The sequence below is a fragment of the Ambystoma mexicanum genome, chromosome 6p (assembly GCF_040938575.1).
Source record: "Ambystoma mexicanum isolate Mex_15411 chromosome 6p, UKY_AmexF1_1, whole genome shotgun sequence".
Lineage (NCBI taxonomy): Eukaryota > Metazoa > Chordata > Amphibia > Caudata > Ambystomatidae > Ambystoma > Ambystoma mexicanum.
Genome location: NC_090935.1, coordinates 1408630948 through 1408639706, shown reverse-complemented (window position 1 = coordinate 1408639706; position 8759 = coordinate 1408630948). Strand labels below are relative to the sequence as shown.

The window sequence follows — 8759 nt, the reverse complement described above, 5'->3', positions numbered from 1 at the left end:
ATTGCCTCCCTTGTCAGCCTCTTTAATTACTGTCCGTGAATCCAATTTAAGCGAAACAAGTGCTTTCCTTTCCGATTTAGTTAAATTGTTCTGAGTAATCCAATTCTTATGTTTTTTACAATTAAGATTATATAGATCTCGTGAAACTGCTTGTTGAAAAGTGTCAATGACGTTGTCAGATGCCAACTGTGGCATGAATTTTGAACGTACTTTAAGTTCCTTTGTGGTAAGGGTATCAGATTTTATCTTGAGTTCATCTAATAAGTGAAATACATGATATTGATCACCTTCGGTCAATGAACGCAATGTATATGTATCTTCAATATCCTGGATCGACTTATCACTGATAAGTATGCTAGCCTCTTCAGGTTGAAAATCACCCGGTGCTTTGGTTGCAAAAAATTTTTTTAACTTCAATTTTCTGGTAAATTTAAATAAATCGATTTGTACGTCCAATGGACTGAAGTTACATGTGGGTGCAAAGGATAAACCCTTGTTAAGAAGAAGTCTTTCCTCTTGAGATATAGTTTTTTTAGACAAATTGAGAACAAGATCATCTGTTATTTGTTGGTGCTCATCTCCTTGGAGCTGGCCCTGGTTTGTCTCTTGTTTGCTTGTAAGCTTCCTATGTTGCCGTCGTTTTCTACACCCCCTCCTTCCTCTTCTCCTAGCACAGGTGTCAAAATACCCATAGTTGGTGGTAGCTGAAAACGGACTGTTTTCTGAGTAGAATTACGATTCCCTTTCTTGTATCTTTTGATCTGATTCAAGTATCCTCTTTGTTCAATTGATTTGGAACTAGCATTAGCTTGGTTGTCTTGGTCTGAGTCTGCATCAGAACTGGCCGATGATGTATTCGGGGTTGAGTTTCTGGACATTGGTTTTGAACTTGAGTCATATTTGGTTTGGAATGTATATACACGATCTTCCCTGTAATCACGTTCATCTCTATAGCTTTTCCGTAATTTCCTTATTTTTACTTCATCTTGATATATTTGCAACAGTTCATACATCTTCTCATAGTTTTTGGCTTTAGTATCCTCATTAGATTTCATCTCAGCAATTTCTTTGCGTATGCCTTCTATACCATCTAATGCCCTTTTATGCTCCCTAGTGGCATGTTCAATCAATAGGTCAATCATCTTCATGGAGCTGTTGCTCAAATTAGCTTCCCAGCCTTCTGCTAAATCTTTATCCAATTCATTGTTGAAATTTGGAAATATAAGAATCCTCAAACCCCTAGGTACTCTTTCATTAGCGACATAATTCTCAAGTGATACTTTTTCCCAGTACTTGTCAATTTCCTTTTTCGATATTCTTTCCAGTTTTATAAATTTCGAACGTAAATCTTCTCGTTTCGTAGCCATACTTGAAAATGCATGTGACATATCCCCTCGGGGGGTAAACAGGTTTTTAGTTTCTTCTTCACGGTTCTTCATATATGCTGCCATCATAGAAGAATGTTAATAAAGGTAACGGGTCAGCCCAATTTGCAAGTTAAGTAAAGTTTTGAAAAACTGTGGCTTTGAAAAACCTTGCTCCACCAGGGCGACTCCTTACAATCCCGATAGTTATACGTGCAAGATTAAAAGTTTCAAAATCCGGTCAATGAAGTCGCAGGTCAACTGTATAAGGACGGTAAAAAGCCTAACCGTCCCATACGTTGAAGAAATTAATTAATGAAAATACAGGACTCTGCGCCAACAACTCAAGTTGAGTTAAATCTTAGATTATGCTTTATTGATCATCCATGACCATTGAGCCCATAATTGATAACATGTTTCGGCTCCACTGAGCCTTTTTCAAATCCGGGCTACCCATAATTGTAATATAGGACATACAATATATCATAGTCAAAAAACAATTTGTATGAACGACATCATAAAGTATAACATAATACCAGTTTTCAAATATCGTGACCACAAAATATGCATAATAACATGAAAGAAATTAGACAGAAAAACAAGGATGGGCAAAAGGGAAGGGTTCATGGGTGTAGAAAAATAGGCAAACATATCATAATACATTGTTATGTTTGAGTAAACAGAAAAAGAGCACAAAAAACAGAAACAAAAACACAAACAAAAAGAAAAAAGAACCCATTAGTAATCATTATTCTTCAATTCATTGAATAATATAACCAAATTCTGCAATGGTCCCTTGAGACAAACTGACAACTTGGTGGATGTCCTTACCCGAAATTTGATGTAACCAGTTCTTATGACTATTTGTCCATGTAGTAGTAACGGGGTGCAATCCCCAATATCAATCTAAACAAAAAATGTAAGTAGCGAAGGTAAATAAAACTGATTGTCCAATTTAGAATATACATTAATTGTGTATATCAAGGTTGCCTGTGGCAACTAGGCATTTTCATGAGAATAAATCCCGCCCTTCACCAAACGGGCAAAACAACTCTTCTTAATGGTCACAGGCCATTTCTGCCTTATTCAAAACAATTCATTATAAATTCCGTAGTGAAGACAATTGTAACTAACCATCATTACGTGAAATGATGACGCATTTCCAATTATAGAACACGTATATCAAGTACGGAAAGCACAACATATAGCTTATTTTGTTGCTACTCGTCAAGTACCATTAAAGCTAAATCTCATTGAAAAGTAAACCATGAGATAAGCGGTCCTCTCTTACCAGTTCCTGGAACACAAACAGTCACACGCGTCGGCAGGTAAGCCGAACGCTTACCAGGTATGCCTTCTTATACTAGGCGTCATCACTGTGCGCGGTTACCACGGCGACGCAAGGACAAGCGTCGTCATTGAAAACCGCATTCTATCCCCCAGCATTCTACAAATTACATATGCTATATAATTCAAAATATTTGAATAAAGCCTGAGAAACTAACAAAGCATGTATACGCTTCTCCTGACCCAATTTATATTTGTTGAATACTTAAATGGTTACTATCACAGTAATGTATAATCACGGGCACTAATGCACCTAACTACAAAAGGTTGGTGAGCATTACACGCAACATTCAAATAAAATACTGAGCTACCAATTATGATGGGGTATCCCTTTAACAACACCCTGAAATACATGTAACCTCCTAATAAACAATGAGCCGTGTTCTAAATCAAGTATAACAATGAAAATTATTCGAGCTTGAGAAGCCAGATTGCAATGTACTACATCTCACAAGAATGAAACCATTTCATTATCTGTATTAAGTCCTGTATTTGTCGAATTGAAGTAACAAATTGCTCTTGCTTCCGCTTGTCGTAACGCCTTCACTCTGTCACCACCTCTTTTGTTCAAGGATACTTGTTTAAGACCAATGAATCTAATTTCCGATTTGAGATGTAGCTGATGTGTTTTTTGCCAATGTTCAGCTAACGGAAGTGATGGGTCTTGACTGCCAATTTTGGCTAAATGTTCACGGATACGGATTCTCAACTGTCTCTTGGTGCTACCAATATATAGTTTGTGGCAAACACAGATGATGCCATATACTACAAAAGTTGTTTTGCAATTAATTCCTTGTTTAATGATCCAACATTTTCCATTTTTATCTTCGAATTCCGTTGTTCTTTGGTATGCATATTTACATTGTGGACAGACTCCACATTTCCTGAAACCAGAATCTTTCTTGTGTAACCATGTACCTTGAGTAGTGCTCTCAATGTCCGGTAATAACGATGGACTAAGGATAGATTTAAGTGTATTTGCTCTTCTGAAGGTAATGCGTGGATGATCACTCACAAACTCACCAATATGACTGTCCAATTTAAGTAGGTACCAATGTTTGTTCAAAATTTTTCGTAATCTCTGGTGGTCTGAACAATATTGAGTGATAAAGCTAATCGGCATGTTAGCTTCCAAATTATTCCCTTGTCTCTGTCTCAAAGTATCCTGCTGCTGCATCAATTTGGTTCTCTTGTATGCTTTACTTATATCTTTTTGGGCATATCCCCTCCTTCTAAAACGTCGTTGTAATAGATTACATTCCTCTTCAAATTTTAAGTTACTATTACAATTTCGTCTCGCTCTGATATATTCACCCAATGGTATATTGGTGATAGTTGGTCGAAAATGACAACTTTTAGCATGTAATATTGAGTTAACTTCAGTTGGTTTTCTGAATGTAGTTGTTTGTAGTACTTGATCTTCCAAATATATTGTCAAGTCCAGAAAATGTATCCGCTGTTTGTTGCATTCTCCAGTAAATTGAATATCAAAACAATTAAGATTTAACTTGTCCACAAATGCGTGAAATTCCTCTATGCTACTATCGACGATGCAAAAAACATCGTCGATGTACCTTGTCCAAAATTGGATTTTCTCAATGAAAAATGATTCAGTGTATATTGCTTTGTCTTCCAACATCCCCATGAAGATATTCGCCAATGCTGGGGCATATTTAGTACCCATAGCTACCCCCCTGGTCTGTTGGTATACCTTGTTGTCAAAGGTAAAGACATTGAGATCAAACGTGAGATGTAACATTTCTTTAATCATGTTCAAATGGTTGTAATACGAGGCTGACTCATGCCTGAAAGTGTAGTCAACTGCAATCATGGCCCATTTATGCTGAATAGACGTGTACAGTGCCTTCACATCTAGAGTCGCTAGAAGGAAGGTACTCTGCCAAGTAAAGTTTTTTAGTTTCCGTATAAGGCTGGTGGAATCTTGCAAATATGAATGAAGTGACATAGCCCTTGGTTTGAGTAATAGATCCAGATATTCCGAGATATTCTCTGTGACCCACCCAATCCCACTCATGATCGGGCGGCCCTCTGGTATCCTTTCATTGATTTTCAACCTGAAGAGGCTAGCATACTTATCAGTGATAAGTCGATCCAGGATATTGAAGATACATATACATTGCGTTCATTGACCGAAGGTGATCAATATCATGTATTTCACTTATTAGATGAACTCAAGATAAAATCTGATACCCTTACCACAAAGGAACTTAAAGTACGTTCAAAATTCATGCCACAGTTGGCATCTGACAACGTCATTGACACTTTTCAACAAGCAGTTTCACGAGATCTATATAATCTTAATTGTAAAAAACATAAGAATTGGATTACTCAGAACAATTTAACTAAATCGGAAAGGAAAGCACTTGTTTCGCTTAAATTGGATTCACGGACAGTAATTAAAGAGGCTGACAAGGGAGGCAATATTGTGCTAATGGATCGGGAGGATTATTTGGAAATGGCATCCAGACATTTAAATACCCCTGGGTGCTATGAATTAAGAACGGATGATTTTCGAAAATCAGCATTGGAGCAAGTTGAAGCGCACATACTCAATTGGCATAGAAAAGGATTGATAACGGATGATGAACGCACTTATTTATGGATAAAAGAACCGGTAACTCCAACAATGTACTTCTTACCGAAAATACATAAACCCTATGAAAGGATACCAGAGGGCCGCCCGATCATGAGTGGGATTGGGTGGGTCACAGAGAATATCTCGGAATATCTGGATCTATTACTCAAACCAAGGGCTATGTCACTTCATTCATATTTGCAAGATTCCACCAGCCTTATACGGAAACTAAAAAACTTTACTTGGCAGAGTACCTTCCTTCTAGCGACTCTAGATGTGAAGGCACTGTACACGTCTATTCAGCATAAATGGGCCATGATTGCAGTTGACTACACTTTCAGGCATGAGTCAGCCTCGTATTACAACCATTTGAACATGATTAAAGAAATGTTACATCTCACGTTTGATCTCAATGTCTTTACCTTTGACAACAAGGTATACCAACAGACCAGGGGGGTAGCTATGGGTACTAAATATGCCCCAGCATTGGCGAATATCTTCATGGGGATGTTGGAAGACAAAGCAATATACACTGAATCATTTTTCATTGAGAAAATCCAATTTTGGACAAGGTACATCGACGATGTTTTTTGCATCGTCGATAGTAGCATAGAGGAATTTCACGCATTTGTGGACAAGTTAAATCTTAATTGTTTTGATATTCAATTTACTGGAGAATGCAACAAACAGCGGATACATTTTCTGGACTTGACAATATATTTGGAAGATCAAGTACTACAAACAACTACATTCAGAAAACCAACTGAAGTTAACTCAATATTACATGCTAAAAGTTGTCATTTTCGACCAACTATCACCAATATACCATTGGGTGAATATATCAGAGCGAGACGAAATTGTAATAGTAACTTAAAATTTGAAGAGGAATGTAATCTATTACAACGACGTTTTAGAAGGAGGGGATATGCCCAAAAAGATATAAGTAAAGCATACAAGAGAACCAAATTGATGCAGCAGCAGGATACTTTGAGACAGAGACAAGGGAATAATTTGGAAGCTAACATGCCGATTAGCTTTATCACTCAATATTGTTCAGACCACCAGAGATTACGAAAAATTTTGAACAAACATTGGTACCTACTTAAATTGGACAGTCATATTGGTGAGTTTGTGAGTGATCATCCACGCATTACCTTCAGAAGAGCAAATACACTTAAATCTATCCTTAGTCCATCGTTATTACCGGACATTGAGAGCACTACTCAAGGTACATGGTTACACAAGAAAGATTCTGGTTTCAGGAAATGTGGAGTCTGTCCACAATGTAAATATGCATACCAAAGAACAACGGAATTCGAAGATAAAAATGGAAAATGTTGGATCATTAAACAAGGAATTAATTGCAAAACAACTTTTGTAGTATATGGCATCATCTGTGTTTGCCACAAACTATATATTGGTAGCACCAAGAGACAGTTGAGAATCCGTATCCGTGAACATTTAGCCAAAATTGGCAGTCAAGACCCATCACTTCCGTTAGCTGAACATTGGCAAAAAACACATCAGCTACATCTCAAATCGGAAATTAGATTCATTGGTCTTAAACAAGTATCCTTGAACAAAAGAGGTGGTGACAGAGTGAAGGCGTTACGACAAGCGGAAGCAAGAGCAATTTGTTACTTCAATTCGACAAATACAGGACTTAATACAGATAATGAAATGGTTTCATTCTTGTGAGATGTAGTACATTGCAATCTGGCTTCTCAAGCTCGAATAATTTTCATTGTTATACTTGATTTAGAACACGGCTCATTGTTTATTAGGAGGTTACATGTATTTCAGGGTGTTGTTAAAGGGATACCCCATCATAATTGGTAGCTCAGTATTTTATTTGAATGTTGCGTGTAATGCTCACCAACCTTTTGTAGTTAGGTGCATTAGTGCCCGTGATTATACATTACTGTGATAGTAACCATTTAAGTATTCAACAAATATAAATTGGGTCAGGAGAAGCGTATACATGCTTTGTTAGTTTCTCAGGCTTTATTCAAATATTTTGAATTATATAGCATATGTAATTTGTAGAATGCTGGGGGATAGAATGCGGTTTTCAATGACGACGCTTGTCCTTGCGTCGCCGTGGTAACCGCGCACAGTGATGACGCCTAGTATAAGAAGGCATACCTGGTAAGCGTTCGGCTTACCTGCCGACGCGTGTGACTGTTTGTGTTCCAGGAACTGGTAAGAGAGGACCGCTTATCTCATGGTTTACTTTTCAATGAGATTTAGCTTTAATGGTACTTGACGAGTAGCAACAAAATAAGCTATATGTTGTGCTTTCCGTACTTGATATACGTGTTCTATAATTGGAAATGCGTCATCATTTCACGTAATGATGGTTAGTTACAATTGTCTTCACTACGGAATTTATAATGAATTGTTTTGAATAAGGCAGAAATGGCCTGTGACCATTAAGAAGAGTTGTTTTGCCCGTTTGGTGAAGGGCGGGATTTATTCTCATGAAAATGCCTAGTTGCCACAGGCAACCTTGATATACACAATTAATGTATATTCTAAATTGGACAATCAGTTTTATTTACCTTCGCTACTTACATTTTTTGTTTAGATTGATATTGGGGATTGCACCCCGTTACTACTACATGGACAAATAGTCATAAGAACTGGTTACATCAAATTTCGGGTAAGGACATCCACCAAGTTGTCAGTTTGTCTCAAGGGACCATTGCAGAATTTGGTTATATTATTCAATGAATTGAAGAATAATGATTACTAATGGGTTCTTTTTTCTTTTTGTTTGTGTTTTTGTTTCTGTTTTTTGTGCTCTTTTTCTGTTTACTCAAACATAACAATGTATTATGATATGTTTGCCTATTTTTCTACACCCATGAACCCTTCCCTTTTGCCCATCCTTGTTTTTCTGTCTAATTTCTTTCATGTTATTATGCATATTTTGTGGTCACGATATTTGAAAACTGGTATTATGTTATACTTTATGATGTCGTTCATACAAATTGTTTTTTGACTATGATATATTGTATGTCCTATATTACAATTATGGGTAGCCCGGATTTGAAAAAGGCTCAGTGGAGCCGAAACATGTTATCAATTATGGGCTCAATGGTCATGGATGATCAATAAAGCATAATCTAAGATTTAACTCAACTTGAGTTGTTGGCGCAGAGTCCTGTATTTTCATTAATTAATAGCTTCTGTTGATAGTTTGTAGTACTCTAATTTGTTTTGGTGTTCTACAGGAAGGAGCAGTAGTCGGTGTAAAGTAACACCTCCTATGTTGTAAGCATCTAAACCTTTGCGGCTGTTACAACAGCTGAAAGGTTGTTGTTTGTTAACGTTTGTAGGAATTTGCTGAAGATTTTATATTAAGAATGTTTTTCCAGAACCAGCTTCACCACTTACTTAGAGGAGTATAGGTTTATAATTTTGAGAGCTACGCGTTTTCCTTCATGCTT

The 8759-nt window shown here is 37.0% G+C and overlaps 2 long non-coding RNA genes across 2 annotated transcripts; one reads left to right on the top strand and one right to left on the bottom strand.

Moving 5' to 3' along the window:
* Positions 1-1702: 1702 nt before the first annotated feature.
* Positions 1703-2453, bottom strand: LOC138510446 (uncharacterized). The gene is made up of 2 exons (XR_011280391.1): positions 2196-2453; positions 1703-1813 (listed from the first exon to the last, which is right to left on the bottom strand). It is a non-coding gene; the product is annotated as an uncharacterized lncRNA (long non-coding RNA).
* A 5258-nt stretch (positions 2454-7711) lies between these two features.
* On the top strand, positions 7712-8462 carry LOC138511049 (uncharacterized). The gene is made up of 2 exons (XR_011280559.1): positions 7712-7969; positions 8352-8462. It is a non-coding gene; the product is annotated as an uncharacterized lncRNA (long non-coding RNA).
* The last annotated feature ends 297 nt before the right edge of the window (positions 8463-8759 follow it).